This window comes from Saccopteryx leptura, chromosome 3 (assembly GCF_036850995.1).
Source record: "Saccopteryx leptura isolate mSacLep1 chromosome 3, mSacLep1_pri_phased_curated, whole genome shotgun sequence".
Lineage (NCBI taxonomy): Eukaryota > Metazoa > Chordata > Mammalia > Chiroptera > Emballonuridae > Saccopteryx > Saccopteryx leptura.
In genome coordinates this window covers 324,476,700-324,498,294 of record NC_089505.1, presented here as the reverse complement: position 1 = coordinate 324,498,294, position 21,595 = coordinate 324,476,700, and positions in this window count along the sequence as shown.

Genomic DNA, 21,595 nt, shown 5'->3' with positions numbered 1-21,595 from the left:
ATGAATTGATTTTTTTTCTCCCTGTGGTTATAAGCTTTGCATTACTGGGTATCACGTTATATTTTCTTGCTTTGAATAAAAATTTCTTCCAATTTTATCTAAATTTCAATGCTAGAGTTGAGTTTGTGGTGAGAACTCTACAGTAAGGTTTATTGTCATTACTTAAGCTGTTTTTAAAAGGGAAATCCAAGTCCAGAACCAGACCTCCCTTAACATGTGTTAACAGTATTGCAAAACTATGCATGAAAAGAAGAAAACCAGGCTCTCATCTAGGAAGTGCCACAATTTGTTCCTAGACTAGAATATGCTTAATGGAGATATATGTCTTGCTTTCCTTAAGTTTTCTCAGCTTATCATTCTTAACTCTGTTCTTGAGGATGAGACAAATAAGTGCTCTGTATCTTTACTTATCCTTCCAACAACTTCCTCATGCACTTCAGGTTGTTGCATGTCTTATTTCCTAATGAATCATTATTGAAAGGAAACTCTCAGAGTGCTTGGGCATGCTTCTATTTGTGTTTTTGCTTGGTTTGTGAAATGACACTGTTGAAATCATTTTCCAGAGTAACTCTAAACACCTTTAGAATCACAATCTTGAGGAGTTGTTTGATCTGATTGTAATATATAAAAAATTATCCCTGGCTGGTTGGCTCAGCAGTAGAGCATCTGCCTGGCATGTGAAAATACTGGGTTTGATTCCTGTCCAGGACACACAAGAGAGGCACCCATCTGCTTCTCCACCCTTCCCCCCTCCCTTCTTTCTACTTCTCACTTCCCTTTCTGCATCCAAGGCTCCATTGGAGCAAAGTTGGCTTGGGTGCTGAGGATGGCTCCATAGCTTCTGCCTCAGTTGCTAGAATGGCTCTGGTTGCAGTGGAGCAATGCCCCAGATGGGCAGAGCATTGCCCCCTAGCAGGCATGCTGGGTAGATCTCGATCGGGCTCATGTAGGAGTTTGTCTCTCTGCCTCCCCTCTTTTCAATTCAGAAAAATACAAAAAAAAAAAAAAACAACAAAAAAACAAACAAACAAAAAAACCAAAAACCCCCAAACCAAAACAAAACAAAAAGAATTAGTACTTTATGCCCTGGCTGGGCAGGTCAGTTGGTTAGATGTGTATCCAGGTGATTCAAGGATATAGGTTTGATCCCTTGTCAAGCATATATGGAAATCAACCAGTGAATGCATGGATAGGTGGAACAACTAGTCTATCTCTCTATCTCTCCATTCCTCTCTCTCTAGAATTAAAAAAAAATAAAGGAGTACTCTCTGGGGAAAAAAAAATTTTATTCCTAGATAATAAGCTCAGTACCACAAAGAAAGTCTTCCACACAAAGATATACATGGGGCATGTGTTTTCATTGGAAAGATGCTTTTACCTTTAAAAGAGTAATTAATTTTTTTCATTCTGTGAGAGATCTTTCTTATCCTACTTGCCCCCTACTTAAGTTAAGAACTATAACACAGAATTTTGAAGTTTATAAGGTTTTGATTCTTAAAATCTTCTAGCCTTGTACTTAAACATGCTAAATAGAGGAATGAAAATGCCTATAAAGTTATGTATAACAGCCAACCATTTTACTGACTATGATCAGTGAAAGAAGATGTGACCAAACCTGAGAGGGTGCTGTGAATTAATGGTCTCTGAGTTCAGAGCATAGGCCCTTAACTTGGGGTCAAACTCTCCAAGATGGTATAGAGCTTTAATGTCACATGAAAATATTAAAGTGTATTGAAGTTTTTTCCATTTGGCTATACAATGCACATGTAGTAAAAGACATTATTGCTTCTTGTTAAATCTGTAAAAAAAAAAAGAAACCAAATTTCTTAGGAACCCTTATAAGGAGTAGATGGAAAGGGAAGAACCTGTGATCAGCTGGAAATGTGTTCATGGACATGCATCTGTGGGGCTAGCTATGCACATACACTCCTGCTGGGAATTGGAGTGTGCATCTTCTCTTGTAGACACCACACTCTCACAGGGGCACTGGGGCCTTGTTCAGGGCACCAAGGCCTTACTTCTGCAGCCAGTAAAATCCCCATATGCTGCATGTAAAGCACCAAACAGTTCTTGTTGGGTGCTTTGTGTTTCCCTGCAGTGCATGAAGTCCTTCTGTTTCACTTGCGTGGAGGCTTGGAGGCACTGCCACTTGTCCTCTGTGGCTCCTGCCCACTGGAAATGTTAGAGATTTAGGAAAATTATAGACCTGAATTAAAGAACACAGGTTCTCAGATTCAAATAGAACATTTTTAAGTTTCCATTTACTAAGCCACTTCTTATGCCCCAGATGCTACAGTAATGCATTGCCATGAATCACTGCATTTCATCTGCAGAACATTCTGGTAGGCATAGATTGTTTTCTCTACCTTACATATAGGGCAACTGAGGCACAGAAAGGCTAGGGACCCTAACTAAAAATTTAGAGCGAGGCAGTGTTGAGGATAGGATTTAAATGCAGGTTTACTTGGCTGAACTTTATACTCTTTCTTCCAAAGTACCACAGGTAGAATGAAGAAGATGTAGAAGTGGGGTTAAAATGGCAAAGTGTCTGCTATTGTAGAAGCCATGTTTTCTCAACCTCCATGCTACTCCATTGGATCTGCTGCCCTTTGCAGTGATGATTTTGATATCAACATTCTTAATGTGCAGTAATGCAAAATCAGAGTAACAGGAAATGACTAATGTGAAAAAAAGCCAGTGTGGAGTCTGCATGATTCATTTGTATTCCACCAGGACACCTGGTGGCTTAGTACAGTAGCTAGAACATATTACTTGTTCCCTGAGTTGGTGCATACAGCTAGCTGGCCCTTGAAGTTTTCCATACAGGTGCTTCTTGATTACTAGTTATCAAGAAGGAAAAGGCTGTAACAAACCTATGAATTGCATGGCCCAAGATCTACTGTGCACTCTGTACCTGTGTGTGGATGATTCTTGCTCCCCAGTTTGGTTCCAAGATCATTTTTGGTGAAAAGGCACCCCCAGACATTTCCATTTCTAGCTATTGGAGAACCTGTTGCTGACACAGAAACCTAAGTCACTTGAGAAGCTGGAACCTGGGTTTCATTTTCCTCATGTTTAAATCTTTCTTATGTTCGTATTCAGGCCATATCAGCATTCATATCTCCTTAGTGCAAAATGAGTCCTTGACTTTCTCAGTGAGGACTCTCTCACTTTACTTACAAAAAAATTATCTAAGAATAAGAACACAGTTACAATGAGAAAACCCAGCATATTGTGATATAGAAAAATGAAAATCTCTTTCAAAATTGAATTAACTATAGAAAAAGCAAGAAAAGAAAGAATTGACAATTTCTCCCTTTCTCCTGTCCCTTATTCTCTCTCTCTCTTCAGACACATATATACAAACACCTTACACACACACACACACACACACACACACACACACACATACACACACACACACAATTATGAGCGTCAAGTGGGACTGCTCCTTGTTGCAAGCAAAAGCTGCTGAGAAAGCACATAAAAACTACGGCAGTGAAGTCATGTAAATGCTATGCTCCCAAAGGCCACAGGAATTGTGGAAAGATTTGTCTAAATATCTCATGCATTCTTGTGATCTAAGGTTTATGGAAATAAAAACCACAAGTGAAAAACCAATACCACATTTATTTCTCCTTTTTCCTTTTCTCCTTTAGATTAAATTCATAGAACATTTTATGGAGCAGCCAAGAAAATAAATTATTTCAATTTTATTATCAAAAAGACATGAACCAAGTGTACAGCAAGTACTAACCAGGTTAAACAAGATCTACTTGGGAATAAGACAAGTGAAATCTGCTGAGTGTCTCCTATGAGCTAGAGCTCTGAGACAGGAAGACAAGGGTGGCCACCTTATTTCGCCTATTTCCAGATGGATTAGTAGATTTATGAATACACAGTTGATTCAAGCTTATTTTACTTCAGTGAACCTCAAATTCTATTTCCTCATGTCTCTTTTCTTAATATTGTGTTCCATATTAGAGTTGGAATGTCTCACATAGTCAGAACACATCTCAGACATTCAGATTGCTGATGCTTCCCTGGCACCAAGTTTAAAGAAACATCGAAGGATGACATCAGAGTAATGGCAGTGTGAGAGATACCCCTGATCTCTTCCCTTGAAATTTCAACAAATTGAGCAACTATTATTCAGTGAAGAAACCCAAGCTGGGCTCACAGGCATGCCTGAAAAATCTGTGCACCAAATGGACTAAAGGTGGGAAAGGTTTAAAAAGGGGGCAGAATATAAAACACACTCCCAGTCAGAGAGAAGCCTGGAGTGACTGGATTTCTTTATCCCTATGGGAACTACAGAGAAGAAGGAAGCTTGGGCTGATGGGTTTTGTCTGCTGGAGATACAAAAAGGAAGCCTGGAGTCACTGGGCTTCCTTCTGCCAGGAGGAGCAGAGAGATTGAGGGGCAAAGGGGGGAGATACTAAACCAAAATGGCAGCAGAACAAGGAGTCACAGCCAGTGTTCTCATGGTCTTCCATAGCCCAAATTTGGCACGGAGACAGAGAAAACCGAAGTGTAGTCCCTCAGCCTCCCAGACCCCACCGACCTTGCCTCACGAGTAGAGAGAACGGCAGTGACTGAACCCATAGCTAACTCTCCAGAGTCACTCTCTTCCTTGAAGAACAGAGGTGCTCTGTGTCTGGTCCTCTGTTCTGTTGAACCATGGAGAGAAATACCAGGAAGCCCGAGATTGCCATTGCTAAAGCCCTAAAGCTCTCACAACTTGCCTCACTTACCAACATGAATGCAGCCCTGCCTATCCCATTGTGAAAGCAACATCCCAGTGAAAGTCAGCCCAGGAATTTCATAGAGCTAAAACTTGTAATATAGTAGTAGTACCTACTGGAAGAAAACAGTAATCTCTCAAAACTGAAAATTTTTTCTGTTACTTATTTTTTTCCATTTTGTTCTTTTTTTTTGTTCTAATTTTCTTTTTTTGAATATCATTTTATTTAATTTTTTTTTGTATTTTTCTGAAGCTGGAAACAGGGAGAGACAGTCAGACAGACTCCCACATGCGCCCAACCGGGATCCACCAGGCACGCCCACCAGGGTCGACGCTCTGCCCACCAGGGGGCGATGCTCTGCCCCTCCGGGGCGTCGCTCTGCTGTGACCAGAGCCACTCTAGCGCCTGGGGCAGAGGCCAAGGAGCCATCCCCAGCGCCTGGGCCATCTTTGCTCCAATGGAGCCTTGGCTGCGGGAGGGGAAGAGAGAGACAGAGAGGAAGGAGGGGGGGTGGAGAAGCAAATGGGCGCTTCTCCTATGTGCCCTGGCCGGGAATCGAACCCGGGTCCCCCGCACGCCAGGCCGATGCTCTACCCCTGAGCCAACCAGCCAGGGCCTTATTTAATTTTTATATATTTATTTACTGTTTGTGAATGTTTTTTTGTTTTTTATTTTTTGTTTTTTGCTCTGTTTTTTATGGTTTTTTTTTTTTTACTTATCATTACTTTAAAAATATTTTTCATTTTTTTCAATTTTTTATTTTTATTGTTAATTATTTTTTGTTAGAGTTCTTAATAATACCACTCTCAAGTGCTATAAATGAAGAAGGAATTGAATGCCATGGTTACACAAGACAGACAAGTAATTCAGAAAGAAAATAAAAACTCTCCAGAAAGCAATATCAATCACATGGTAAACTTGGAGACAAATGATAGAGAATTCAAAATAGAAGTCTGAAAAACTCAGTGAGATGCAAGAAAACACAGAGAGGCAGTTGAATGAGCTCAAAAAATAAATTAATAAAAAAATGAGTATTTTACCAATGAGACTGAAACTTTAAAAACAGAGATGAAGAACTCAATACATAAATTGAAAGCTGAGGTAGCAAGTTTAGCTAATAAAACAGGCCAGATAGAGGAGAGAATCAGTGTCATAGGGGATAGGCAACTAGAGATGCTACTAAAAATAATGAATATATCAGAAGAAGAAGAGAGGGAGAAGGGAGTGGAGAACACATTAAAAAAATAATTGATGAAAAATTCCCAAGCCTGTGGATAGAGTTAACACCTTGAATCCAGGAAGGAAGCAGAACATCATGTTACTCCAACAGAAGTAGACTGACTCCAAGATACATCATAATGAAATTATCAAAAACCAATGACAAAGACAGAATCCACAATGCAGCTGGGGAAAAGAAGAATATAACATATAAGAGATGGCTCATTAGGATCTTCCAAGATGGTGACAGACATTCCAACTCTCACCTTCCAAGACCAAATTGGATTACAACTTAATTTAAGAACAATCATCTTGAAAAACCAACTTTGGAATAAATAAAGAAGAATCTATAGCCAAGGATCACAGAAGAACCCACACCAAGACTGGTAGGAAGGGCAAAGACACAAAAAGGGCTTCCCCAGTGAGCAGTGGCTGAGGGTCTAGAGGGACTCTCACTGTGGATAGGTTCACCCTGAGAGGTGTGGGTCCTAAGTCCCAGGCCCAGCACCCCAGCCTAGAGCCCTAGAGCCTAGAAGAGGTGCCCATACATCACTCGGCAGTGAAAAGAGCCTAGGTTTCTATCTCCAAGAAAGAGATGGGAGCTCTCAGAAATGCAGACTATCTTAAAGGACTAATGGAGAAAATCTCATACACAGCCACTTTCCAGGGGCTCTGGCATGGAAGGCTGAGAGGACTACAGTTGCCTAAAGAGAGTGTAAAGTTGGAGGCTCAGGGAGAGACACCATGTGTGATGGAGGATGGCCACTGGAACCATCCTCTGCTGCACTGAGTCATTCTCCAATACTGCTGTTGCCATCTTTCTTGAGTGTAACAGTCCCCTCTGAGTGGCATCAGCCTGGGGAAGAGCAACTGCTCCACCATTGGGAGTCTCTCTTCCCCATCCATGGATAGCAGGCCATTCTGAGAAATTATCCAGGAAGCAGGGGTCCTGTCAGTGATTAAATTGTCTGGTGTTGAGGCTGGCACTTTTCCACTCATGTTCCTGAGTCCATGACTATCTGCCTCATGAAAGACTCAGTAGAAACTGTCCAGACTGCAGGAAGACCACATCTCTAGGTCTCAGAAGCTACATGCACTGGATTCCTGGTGGCTACACCCTACTGAGGTCTGTGAAAAAAGTTTGGACAGACTGACACCTGGGGCTGAGGGGCAGGGACCACACCCACCACCCTTCCTAATCCCTGAATTGTGCAGGCTCTAGACTCTACCAGAGGTATTTTCAGTGGCTGAGCCCAACAAGCAGCCAGCATTCAGAAACTGCAGGAGGCAGGACTCAGGGAGCCTTGGCCTTTTAAGCAGACCTTCACCTAGGCCCAGTGTGGGTAAAAGCCAGCCTAGATGTGCAGTTGGTATTTTCATGTGCACCTGGGGCCAGCAGAGGCAGCCACAAATTATGAATTGCTTGTAGCTTCAAGAAGGTTCCTAAGGGCCAGTTACAGGCAGTGTCTCTCAATGGTCTGTACCGGTTCCCTCTTGAGAGGCCCAGGGCCAGCACATTCAGTAGTCAGCTGCAGAGAGCATCAGTTCAGGACGTATCAACCCTTGAAAAAGGGGTACTCTAAGGAAAGGCTTCTCACACCTGGCCCAGCTAAGGCAAGTTCTACTTTCTGTTATCAGCATCTGCACATTGGCTCATGTGCATTGGATAAGGTGGAGCTTCACAGTCAGCTGGTGTGGGTGCTGGATATCCTGCCACATTGGGCTAGATTCCACAGAGGGAAGGGAGAGAGGCTTGGAGCATGAACATTTAAAGTGTGGGTCCCTGTGAGCCTATTGTTGGGTCAAGAGGCTTAGCCACTTTCTGGAGGGCATAGTCAGCTTCAAAAATAGACTCAGTCTTCCTCCCTGAGACCAGAGTGTCACTAGCAGTAAGAACTTCTGCAGAGGAAACTGTTGGCCTCACTCAATCTGAAACTGCTACTCACATTGTAGAGGAGAAATAAAATTTGAGTATCCAGCAGTGGCTGGGAGATTAGTTTCTGAAGTAGGGGCCACTTTCCCCATACTGAGCTCCTGACTAAGAGACCCCTGAATTAAGGGGTCCACTAATATTGTATTCCCAACCTCAGCTTTTCTAACCCATCAAACTTGCTACATGTAGAGGGGTTGGGATGGTAATGCCAGTCTAAGCCCACAATACAGTCTTTCTACAGATGACTCTGAGGGAAGACCAGGCAGCTACAAGAAGAGGTGGAGCAGCTGAAAAGTGGAGGCAAATTTTACAGAGCTTAGGGCTTTTACAGAGCTGCTGTAATCTCTAAACAGGAGGAAGCTAATCCTTATACACAGATTGGCCCCTCCCACACTACCCTGGAAGGGAAAACACAGACACAAACAGCAGACAAGTAGCCCACCACAGGTTATAAACAGTGGCTGATGCCAAACCAAGAAGATCTAGAACCAACACAACTAGTAGTGGGTGGCAAACAGCCCCAACCTAGACTCAGCTAGCTACACAAGCAGAACACAAAAAGGAGTCCAGCTGACACCAGACACTGTGGGGAATAAATACACCCAATTGATGGACACTACACAGTGTCTAATACACATGATCAAGGTTGACCCTTACAACAACCCAGCTTGAAAGGACAACCACACCCATGAAAGGACCAACTGCATTCAATACTCACATACAACAGAGGGAAAATACTACCCTCAAGAAGCATTTTCAGCCTGACCAGGCAGTGGCGCAGTGGATAGAGCGTCGGACTGGGATGCGGAAGGACCCAGGTTCGAGACCCCGAGGTCGCCAGCTTGAGTGCGGGCTCATCTGGTGTCAGCAAAAAGCTCACCAGCTTGGATCCAAGGTCACTGACTCCAGCAAGGGGTTACTCAGTCTGCTGAAGGCCCACGGTCAAGGCACATATGAGAAAGCAATCAATGAACAACTAAGATGTCGCAATGAAAAACTGATGATTGATGCTTCTCATCTCTCTCCGTTCCTGTCTGTCTGTCCCTATCTATTCCTCTCTCTGATTCTCGCACTGTCTCTGAAATAAATAAATAAATATTTAAAAAAAAAAAAAAGAAGCATTTTCAGAATAAGGAAATAAGCTGGCCTGGAGGTCAGTACCACCGAGCCCATATTCCTCATAAAGACACCACAACAAATTTCAAATTCAGACAGTGCTACATAATACAAAGAAAAAATGGGCAAAGAAATACAACCCAAATAAATCAAAAACAAAATTCCCAGAAGAACTAAATGAAATGGACTTATCAAACTACTAAACACAGAGTGTAAAATAATTATCTTTAGGATGCTCAAGGATCTTAGAGCAACAATGGATAGTCATAATTAATACCTTAGTAAGCAATAGCAAGGATCAAAAAAGACATTGAAATCATAAAAAAGAACCAGTAAGAAATGACAAATACAATATCAGAAATGAAATTGCACTAGAAGATATCAACAGCAGGCTAGATAAAGCAGAAGATCAAATCAGCAATTTAGAGGACAAGACAAATAAAACCACAAAAGTAGAGCAGCAAAACAAATAAACAAACAAACAAAAACTCAAAAAGACTGAGGAAACTCTAAGAGACCTCTGTGACAACACGAAGAGAAACAACATCCACATCATAGGGGTTCCTGAAGGAGAAGAGAATGAACAAGAAATAGAGAATCTGTTTGAAGAAACCATAGCTGAGAATTTCCCTAAATTGATGAAGGAAAAAGTACACAAGTTAAAGAATCAGAGAGAATCCCATTAAAAAATGAACCCAAGGAGGTCTACACCAAGACACATCATAATTAAAATGCCAAAATTAAGAGACAAAGAAAGAATACTAAAAGCTGCAAGAGTTAATTACCTACAGAGGAACCCCTATAAGGATGACATCTGACTTCTCAACAGAAGCACGGGAGACCAGAAGAAATTGGCAAGAAATATTCAAAGTGATGTAAAGCAAGAACTTACAATCAATCAATATTTCTTTATCCAGCAAGGCTATCATTTAAAATTGAAGGAGAAATAAAAAGCTTCCCAAACAAAACAAACCAGTATTGCAAGAAATGTTAAGGGGCCTGCTGTAAAAAGAGCAAAGGAGAAAAAAAAATCGAGAGAAAGAGGATTGTCAATTTAAAGAATAAAATGGTAATAAATATGTATATATCAATAATAATATTAAATATAAATAGATTAAATGACCCAATCAAAAAACATAAGGTAGCTGCACGGATAAGAAAACAAGACCCATACATATGCTGTCTACAAGTGACCCACCTCAGAACAAAAAATACACATAAACTAAAAGTGAAGGGGTAGAAGAAAGTATTTCATGCAAATGGAAATGAAAAAAAATCTAGGGTAGCAATACTTATATCTGATGAAATAGCCTTTAAAACAAAGGCTATATATAGTAAGGGATAAAAAAGTTACTAAATAACAATAAAGGGAGCAATCCAACTGAAGAATATACTATATTTCTCCATGTTAAGACCATCTCATGTATAAGATGCACTTTAATTTTGGGACCTGAAATTTGGGAAAAAAAAGTATTACATAAAGTTATTAAACTTGTTTTATTCATCATAAAATTCATACAACTCCTCATCATTGTCATTACTCCCATCCATTAGCTTGTCCTCAAGTGTGTCTGATGACGAATCACTGTCATCAACAATGAGCACAAAAGAAGTGCAAAAAGTGGGAAATGCAAGTAAAAAAAACTACAAGCACTATATAGAAAACACCCAGTTTTTAGACCCCCAAATTTTTTGAAAAAAAAAAATGTGTCTTATACATGGGGAAATATGGTAACCATTGTAAACATTTATGCACTTAATATAACAGCACCTAAATATATAAAGCAGATTTTAATGGGCATTAAGGGCAAGATTGACAACAATACTATAATAGTAAGGGATTTTAATACCCCACTAATATCAATAAATAGATTCTTTAGACGGAATATTAACAAAGAAACAGCAGCCTTAAATGATACACTAGATCAACTGGATTTAATTGATATTGTCAGAACATTTCACTGCAGTACAGCAGAATATACATTCTTTTCAAGTGCTCATGGTACATTCTCTAGAATAGACCACATGTTAGACACAAAACGAGTCTCAATAAATTTAAAAAGACTGAAATCAAATCAAGCGTCTTCTCTGATCACAATGGTATAAAACTAGAAATCAACTACAACAGAAAAACTGAAAAACATTCAAACACTTGGAAGCTAAATAGAATGTTATTAAACAAAATATGGGTTAACAATAAGATCAAGGAAGAAATAAAAATTCTCCTTGAAATAGGCCCTGGCCATTTGGCTCAGTGTTAGAATGTTGGCCTGGTGTGTGGACATCCCAGGCTCAATTCTTGGCCAGGGCACACAGGAGAAGTGCCCATCTGCTTCTTTACCCTTCTCCATCTCCTTTCTATCTCTCTCTATCCCTTTACAGCCAAGGCTCCTTTGGAGCAAAGTTGGTCCAGGCACTGAGGATGGCTTCATGGACTCCACCTCAGGTGTGAGAATGGCTCTGGTTGCAATGAAGCAATGCTCCAGATGGGCTTGCCAGGTAGATTCCAGTTGGGCGCATGTGGGAGTCTGTCTCTCTGACTTCCCGCATCTCACTTCAGGAAAAAAAATCTTTTTTTTGAAACAAATGAAAATAAACATACAACAACTCAAAATCTATGGGACACATCAAAAGCAGTCTTGAGAGGGAAATTCATAGCACTACAGGTATACTTTAAGAAGCAAGAAAAAACTCAAATAAATAATTTAACTCTACACCTAAAAGATCTAGAAAAAGAACAACAAATAGAGCCCAGAGGAAGTAGAAAAAAAGAAATAATAAAGACTGGAGTGGAAATAAATGACAGAGAAGCTAAAAAAGCAATACAAAAGATCAATGAAAACAATAGCTGGTTTTTAAAAGGTAAACAAGATGACAAATCAGACTCATCAAGGAAAAAAAAGAGAGGACTCAAATGAATAAAATTAGAAATGAATGTAGAGATGTAACAACTGACACCACAGAATACAAAGGATTATAAGAAAATATTTTGAAGATCTGTATGCCAAAAAATTGGACAACCTATGTGAAATGGATAAATTCTTGGAAACATGCAATCTTTAAAACTTAATCTGGAAGAATCAGATTGACCATTTAGAACAAATGAAATTGACAGTTATAAAAAAAAAACCCACAAAAACTTTCCAGCAAGAAAAGCTCCAAACCAGATGGAGTCACAGGTGAATTTTACCAAATATTCAAAGAAGAACTAACACCTATTCTTCTCAAGCTATTTCAAAAAATTCAAGAGGAAAGGATACTTCTAAGCTCTTCTTATGATGCATTGTCCTCATTCCAAAACCAGGTAAAGACACTACAAAGAAAGAAAACTATAGGCCAATATCCCCGAGGAACATAGGTAATAAAGTTCTTAACAAAATATAGGGGACCAGATCCAGCAATAGATTAAAATATTATACACCATGATTAAGTGGGCCTTATTATGGGGCAGAAAGGCTAGTATAGTTTTTGTAAATCATTAAATGTGATTTTTTTACATAAAAAATGAAGGATAAAAATCACATGATCATATCAGTAGATGCAGAAAAAGTATTTGATAAAAATTCAGCTGCCATTTATGATCAAAACTCTCAGCAAAGTGGGAATACCAGGAACATACCTCAACATAATAAAGTCCATCTATGATAAATAGACAGCCAAAATCATACTTAATAGGCAAAAATTAAAAGAAATCCTCTTGAGATTAGGAGCATAGTAGGGGTGCCCCATTTCACCACTGTTATTAAACATAATTCTGGAAATCCCAGCTACAGCTATCAGACAAGATGAAAAAACAAATGGCATCCAAATTTACAAAAAGAAGTAAAACTATCATTATTTGCTGATGACATGATACTGTACACAGAAAATCCTAAAGTCTTAGTAAAAAAATTACTAGACCTGATAAATGAATTTGACAAGGTGGCAGGATATAAAATTAATATTCAGAAATCAGTGTCATTTTTATACACCAACAGTAAACTGTCAGAAAAAAAACAAAGAAAACAATCTCCTTCACTACTGCAATAAAAAAATAAAGTACCTAGGAATATACTTGAAAAAGGAGGCAAAAGACTTGTACTCAAAAATTATAAGCATTGAATAGAGATATCATGGAAGATTCAAACAAGTGGAAGCATATGCCATGTTCAAGGATAGAAATAATAAATATCATCCAAATGTCTATACTATCCAAAGTAATCTATAAATTCAATGCAATTTCTATTAAAATACCAATGGTATACTTCAAAGATATAGAACAAATATTCCAAAAATTTATATGTACTCAAAAAAGAACATGAATAGCCTCAGCAATCTTGAAACTGAAGAATAAAGTGTGAGGTATCACAGTTCCTGATATCAAGTTATACTATAAGGTCATTGTAATCAAAAGAGCATGGTACTGGCATAAAAAGAGGCATACAGATAAATGGAACAGAACAGAGAACCCAGAAATAAATCCAGGTTTTTGTGGTCAATTGGTATTTGACAAAGTGATAAAAGCATACAATAGAGTAAAGACAATTTCTTTAATAAATGGTGAAAGAATTAGACAGGTACATGCAAAAAAATAAAATAAAACTAGACCACCAACTTACACCAATCACAATAATAACTCAAAATGGATAAAAGACTTAAATGTAAGTCATGAAACCATAAATATCTTGGAAAAAAACATAGGCAATAAACTCTCTGATCTCTCTCGTAAAAATATTTTTGCTAATTTTTCTCTACAGGCAAGTGAAATAAAGGACAAGATAAACAAATGAGACTATATCAAACTAAAAAGATTTTTTACAGCAAAAGACACTATTTACAAAATAAAAAAAAAACCCACACAATGGGAGAACATATTCGACAATATGTCTGATAAGAAGTTAATAACCAAAATTTACAAAGAACTTCTAAACTCAACACCAGGAAGGTAAATAATCCAGCTAAAAAATGAACAAAAGAACTGAATATACCTGACCAGGTATTGGGCAGTGGATAAAGTCTCAAACTAGGATGCAGAGGATCCAGGTTTGAAACCCCGAGGTTGCCCGCTTGAGCGCAGGCTCATCAGTTTTGAGCGCAGCTCACTCAGCTTGAGCCCAAAATTGCTGGCTTGAGCAAGGGGCCACTCTGTCAGCTGTAGCCCCCTGGTCAAGGCACATATAAGAAAAAAATCAATGAACAACTAAGTTGCCACAACAAAGAATTGATGCTTCTCATCTCCTTTCCTGTCTGTCTCTCCCTATCTGTTCCTCTCTTTGTCTCTCTGTTTGTCACACACACACACACACACACACACACACACACACACACACACACACACAAAAGAACTGAATAAACACTTCTCCAAAGAGGGCATACAGATGGCCAATAGGCATATGAAAAAATGTTCAACATCACTAATTACCAGAGAAATGCAAATTAAAACTATATTTAGATACCACCTCACACCTGTCAGAATGGCAATCATTAACAATAAACACACAATAAGTGCTGACAAGGGTATGAAGAAAAGGAAACTCTTCTGCACTACTGATGGAAATGCAGACTTTTGTAGCCACCATGGAAAACAGTATGGAGTTTTCTCAAAATATTAAAAATAGAACTGCCTTTTGAGCCAGCTATCCCACTTTCAGGAATATATCTTAAGAATACCAAATCACTGATTCAAAAGAAGATATGCACCCCCATGTTCATTGCAGCATTGTTTACAATAGCCAAGATCTGGAAAGAGCCCAAGTGTTCATCAGTGGATGAGTGGATTAAAAAGCTGTGGTACATATACCTGTGGCTGTGGTATGTGAAATACTACATAGCAGTGAAAAAGAAGATAATTTTACCTTTTGCGATGGTATAGATGAACCTGGAGATTATTATGCTAACTGAAATAAGCCAGGCAGAGAAAGAAAAATATCATATGATCTCACTTATATGTAGAATCTAATAAACAAAGTGGACTAAGGAACAGAATAGAGACAGAGACAGGGTCAAAGGGAACAGAGGGACTGCTTTCAGAGGCAAGTGGGATGAGGGAATGGAATCAGAGAAGGTGAAGAGATTAGTAAAATTATATATCCATAACACATTGATATAAATAACAGGACAGGAAATTCCAGAGGGATGTGAGAGGGGTTTAGGGGGAGGGGGACAAAGGGCTTATAATGGGGGACATTTGGTTAGGGGTGAGGGTGTTATATTGAGTGGGACACTTGAATCCATGTTAACATAATAAATTAAAATTAATTTAAAAATGTAAAAAAATAATAAAATACAAAAAAAAAATGGAAGGCTCATTAGGCTATAATTAGATTTCTCAGCAGAAACTCTACAAGCCAGAAAAGAGTAGACCCAAACATTTAAAGTATTGAAAGAGAGGAATTACTAGCCAAACATACTATATTCATCAAAGCTATCCTTTAAATATGAAAGGAGATAAAAATGTTTACAGACATAGAAAAGCAGGGGGAATTTATCACCAGAAAACCACCACTGCAGGATAATTAGGGATAATTAGATCAGATACAAGGAACAAATCAACACACAACTACAAGTAAAAGCTCAAAGAAAATCACAATAAAAACAAAGATAATCTGTGACAACAATAACATATAAAGGGAGAGGATGAAGATCTGCAGTAGCAAAGGAGGATGAAGTGCAGAAGTATTCAATCAACAAAGGACTCTTATACACATGAACACATAAAATGGCTATAAGAAATCCTCAAGTGTCAATAATTACCCTAAATGTAAGTGAATGGAACTCACCAATTAAGAGGCACAGAGTAGTAGATTGGACCAAAAAACAAAACTCAATTGGATGCTGCCTTCAAAAGACACCTTTAAACTGCAATGACAAAAGTAGACTCAAAGTGAAAAGTTGGAAAAAAATTCTCCAATCAAATAATATCCAAAGAAAAGTAGGCATAACCATACTAATATCTTTATAACACAATGCTGACTTCACAACAACAAAGGTAACAAGAGACAAAGATGGACATTTCAGAATGATGGAGACATTGTATTAAGAAGACATAATACTTCTTAATATTTATGCCCTGAGTCAGGAAGCACCAAAATATATAAAAAATTTACTAATCAATTTAGAAATAGAAACAGACAATAACACAATCATACTTGGAGAACTGAACACAGCATTGGCAACTCTAGATAGACCATCTGAACAGAAAATCAATAAAATAATATCAAACTAAAATGACACACAAAACCAAATGAACATAATAAACTTTACATAATATTTCACACAGAACCTCAGATTATACATTCTTGTCTAGTGCACATAGAACATTCTCAAGAATAGTCCATAAATTGGGTCACAAAAGTAACTTCAACAAATTCAGGAAAATTGAAATTATGCCAAGCATAATTTCTGACCATAAGGCTTTGAAATTAGAATTCAACTGAAAAAAAAAGGAAGTAAAGAAACCCCAAACAATATAGAAATTAAACAACATACTTTTAAAGAAGTTACTGGGTTGAAAATAAATAAAAACATATCAAAAGATATATACAGATAAATAAAAAAGACATGACATATCAAAATTTCTGAGATGCAGCAAAAGCAGTAATAAGAGGGAGGTTTATATCATTACAGGCTTATTTCGAATCCTAAGTCAACAACCAAACATCTAAAAGAACTAGAAAAAAGAACCAAAGGCATCCACATCCCAAAAGTCAGTACAAATATTAATCGACTGACAACCTATGCAACTTATGACCATTCAACTTTACGACCACAATCGCTAGCCATGACTGCTCCGCATCTGGCAGCACAAGTGTTGCCCAGCTGGGTGTACAACAATGCGAACCAGCTTCCAACAGCACTACTATCAGATGAGATCGGGCGCGTTCAGGGTGGTATGGCCGTAGACGCACTACTATCTCTGCGTGCACCATTTCAACTGTTATACCAGACTCGGTACAGCAATTTGTGTTTTGTGTCTTGGATATTTTTCATCAAACCTCTCCCAAGATGTCTACCAAGAGGAAATTGTCTTTGCAAATATTAAACCAGTTGTACTGATAATGCAGTGTTTTACTTAAACCTGATGAATGTAAAAATAAGAAAGAAAATGGTGTAGAGATGATAAAATGGCATAAAATGAACAAAGAAAATTATGATATATAACAATAATGAAAGAAAATTATGATAAAATATGACTTAAAGATTTTTATAACACCATTTCACAGTACTGTACATATAGCCCAGTGGTCCCCAGCCTCCAGGTCACAGACCAGTACTGGTCCGTGGGCCATTTGGTACCAGTCCGCAGAGAAAGAATAAATAACATATTATTTTTGTTTTATTTATATTTAAGTCTGAACGATGTTTTATTTTTAAAAAATAACCAGATTCCCTCTGTTACATTCGTCTAAGACTCACTCTTGACACTTGTCTTGGTCACATGATACGTTGCTGCTAAAATTAAACACATAAACTAGCAAGATGAGTGAAAAACAAAATTTCATCAAAAGTTTTTTTGCAAAGTGAAAAAGGGCCAGTGAGGAGACAGAAGAAGAACCTATGACCTCGAAGGAAAAGAAGGCTTCATTTAGCAGACAATACCAGGAATCCTACTTGAAGTATGGATTTATCACAACTGATTATTCTCGCGCATCAAGGCTGTTCTGCATAATATGTGGTGACCGGCTAAGTAATGAGGCAATGAAGCCTTCAAAACTGCTTCACCACTTGGAGACCAAGCACCCTACTTTAAAAGACAAACCTTCTGAGTATTTCAAAAGAAAAAAGTATGAACAAGAAGGACAGAAACAATTACTGATGTCCACTACATCAATAAATGCAAGTGCACCATACTTGGTGGCTAATTGTATTGCTAAGGCTAAGAAGTCATTCACCATTGGTGAAGAATTGATCCTTCCAGCCACTAAAGACATTTGTCGTAAATTTCTAGGAGAGGCTGCGGTTCAAAAGATAGCACAGATGCCTCTTTCGGCTACTACCGTCACAGGGTGCATTGAGGAAATAGCAGAGGACATTGAATCACAATTGTTGGAAAGGATTAATAAATCACCATGGTACGCTCTCCAGGTTGATGAATCTACAGATATTAAAAACAAGGCAATACTACTTGTTTACGTGTGTTATCTTTATCAAGAGGATGTGCATGAGGATATGTTATGTGCACTATCATTGCCAACCAAAACCACAGCAGCAGAACTATTTAAATCGCTGAATGACTATATATCAGGAAAACTGAAATGGTCTTTTTGGGTCGGCATTTGCACAGATGGAGCTGCTGCCATGACTGGAAGGATGTTTGGTTTAACTACTAAGATTAAGGAGGTTGCACCTGAATGCAAGTCTATGCATTGTGTCATTCACAGGGAAATGCTGGCTAGCCGAAATATACCACCGGAATTTAACAGCATATTGAATGATGTCGTTAAAGTTATTAACCACATCAAAGCACATGCCCTTCACTTGCCTGTTCGAGCAGCTTTGTGAGGAAATGAACGCGGAGCACAGACACCTTCTCTTATACATGGAAATAAGATGGTTATCCCAAGGGAGGTCCCTGGCCAGAGTGTTTGAATTATGAGAGCCGCTGCAGAGATTCCTCTCAGAAAAAAAGTCACCGCTAGCAGCACATTTCAGTGACGAGGAATGGGTTGCAAAACTTGCTTACTTGTGTGACATATTTAACCTCCTCAATGAACTCAATCAGTCACTTTAGGGGAAAATGACAACTGTCTTCAAGTTGGCAGATAAAGTAGCTGCATTTAAAGCCAAACTGGATTTGTGGGGATGACACGTGAACAGGGGTATATTTGACTTGTTTCAAACATTCACGGGAATTTTGGAAGAGACTGAGCCCAAGCCTTCATTGTCCCAGCTGGTGCACAATCACCTGTATTTGTTTTTAAAAGAGTTTGAACGCTACTTCCCAACCACAAAAGACCCACAAATTGCCAAGGAATGGATCCGTGATCTATTTGTCAACAAACCAGGTGAATCCAGCTTGTCTAAGCAAGAAGAGGATCAACTACTAGAGATTGCAAATGATGGCGGCCTTAAAAATATGTTCGAGGCCCTGGCTCAGTGGTAGAGCATCGGCCTGGCGTGCAGAAGTCCCAGGTTAGATTCCCGGCCAGGGCACATAGGAGCAGCGCCCATCTGCTTCTCCACCCCTCCCCCTCTCCTTCCTCTCTGTCTCTCTCTTCCTCTCCTGCAGCCGAGGCTCCATTGGAGCAAAGATGGCCCGGGCGCTGGGGATGGCTCCTTGGCCTCTGCCCCAGGTGCTAGAGTGGCTCTGGTCACGGCAGAGCGACGCCCCAGAGGAGCAGAGCATTGCCCCCTGGTGGGCAGAGCATTGCCCCCTGGTGGGCGTGCCGGGTGGATCCCGGTCGGGTGCATGCGGGAGTCTGTCTGACTGTCTCTCCCCGTTTCTAGCTTCGGAAAAATACAAAAAAAAAAAAAAAATGTTCGAGACTACACTCTGCCAGTGTTCTGGATTAAAGTCATGGCAGAATACTCTGAGATCGCCACAAAAGCACTAAAAACCCTGTTGCCATTTCCGACATCCTATTTGTGTGAAGCAAGATTTTTTGCAATGACAGCAACCAAAACAAAATTACGGAATAGACTGGACATAAGTAACACACTTCGGGTGTCATTGTCTCCCATTACTCCTATATGGGACCATCTCGTTGCAGAGAAACAAGATCAGGGTTCCCACTGATTTAGCATTATGGTTGTTGAGAGATAGGCTACTATCTCTCATTCTATATAAACATTATAATAAATAACCCTTAACTTACAATATTCATAACAATGGTGAGTTGTATTTTTCATGCACGTTATATTTGTTTTTGTGTTGTATTTTATTTTTAAGGCATGGTTAAACATTACCATAGCGACTGGAAAGTGTTTGGAGGCAGAAAGGATGTTACTCATGTTATGTTGTTGGTGTGATGTTAAGAGGATGCTTCTAATAAAGTTGCATATTAGTACACAGTGGATTCATGTTTATTTTTATTGTTGTAGGTTCATGATTGGTAGTGAGCCTGAACCTATCATATTACATATTGATGTCAGACATGAAATGTTGTCAGAATAATAAATTTAAATACCTGAATAATGAGGACATGCTCGTTCCTCCTTTAACTTAGCCCAATAAATATCATAAGTTTGACAATTATATTTAAAAATACCACAGTTTTTTTGCCAGTCGCATAATTTTATTTTGTGCATTTATTCATCCCATTCTAAAGGCTGATCCATGAAAATATTTTCTGACATTAAACTGGTTCGTGGCCCAAAAAAGTTTGGGGGCCACTGATATAGCCTACTCAACTTACGACCAAATTGTGTTATGACCAGTCTGTCGGAACCAATCGCAGTCATAGGTTGAGCACTAGCTGTAGAAGAAAAGAAATAGTAAAAATTAGAGCAGATCTAAATAAAATAGAGAACTACAGCAAAAAAACTAGAAAAAATTAATACAAGACAGAGCTGTTTTTTTGAAAGTATCAAAAAATTGACAACACCCTGGCTAGACTTACTAAGAAGAAAAGAAATTACTCATAAAAAAATATGAAATGAAAGAGGAAAAATTACCACAGACATAATAGATATACAAAGGACCATATTAGAATACTATGAAAGATTATATGGCACCAAATTCAACAACCTAGAAAAAGTGGATTAATTCCTAGAACTCTACAATCTTTCTAGACTGAGTCATGAAGAAGTAGAATATCTAAATAAACCTTTTATTAGGGAGGAAGTAGAAACAACTATCAAAAACCTCCCCCAAAATAAAAGTCCTAGACCAGATGGTTCCGCTACTGAATCCTACCAAACATTCAAAGAAGATTTGGTACCTATCCTTCTCAAAGTTTTCCAAAATATAGAAGAAGAAATACTCCCTAACACATTTTATGTGACCAACATAACCCTGATACCAAAACCTGAGAAGGACAACACAAAAAAGGAAAACTACAGACCAATATCTCTAATAAATAGAGATGCAAAAGTTCTAAAGAAAATACTAGCAAATCAAATAAAACAACCCTTAAAAAATAAAAAAAGTGGCCCTGGCCGGTTGGCTCAGTGGTGGAGCATTGGCCTGGCATGGAGAAGTCCCGGGTTCGATTCCTGGCCAGGGCACACAGGAGAAATGCCCATCTGCTTCTCCACCCCTCCCCCTCTCCTTCCTCTCTGTCTCTCTCTTCCCCTCCTGCAGCCAAGGCTCCATTGGAGCAAAGATGGCCCGGGAGCTGGGGATGGCTCCTTGGCCTCTTTTCCAGGCGCTAGAGTGGCTCTGGTCGCAACAGGGCGACGCCCTGGAGGGGCAGAGCATCACCCCCTGGTGAGCAGAGCGTGGCCCCTTGGTGGGCATGCCGGGTGGATCCCGGTCGGGCGCATGGAGGAGTCTGTCTGACTGTCTCTCCCGGTTTCTAGCTTCAGAAAAATACAAAAAAAATAAAAAAAATAAAAATAAAATAAAAAAAGTATGATCAAGTTGGATTCACTTTAGGAGCACAAAGATGGTTTAACACATAAAAATCAATCAAATAATACATCACATCAACAAAATAATGACCAG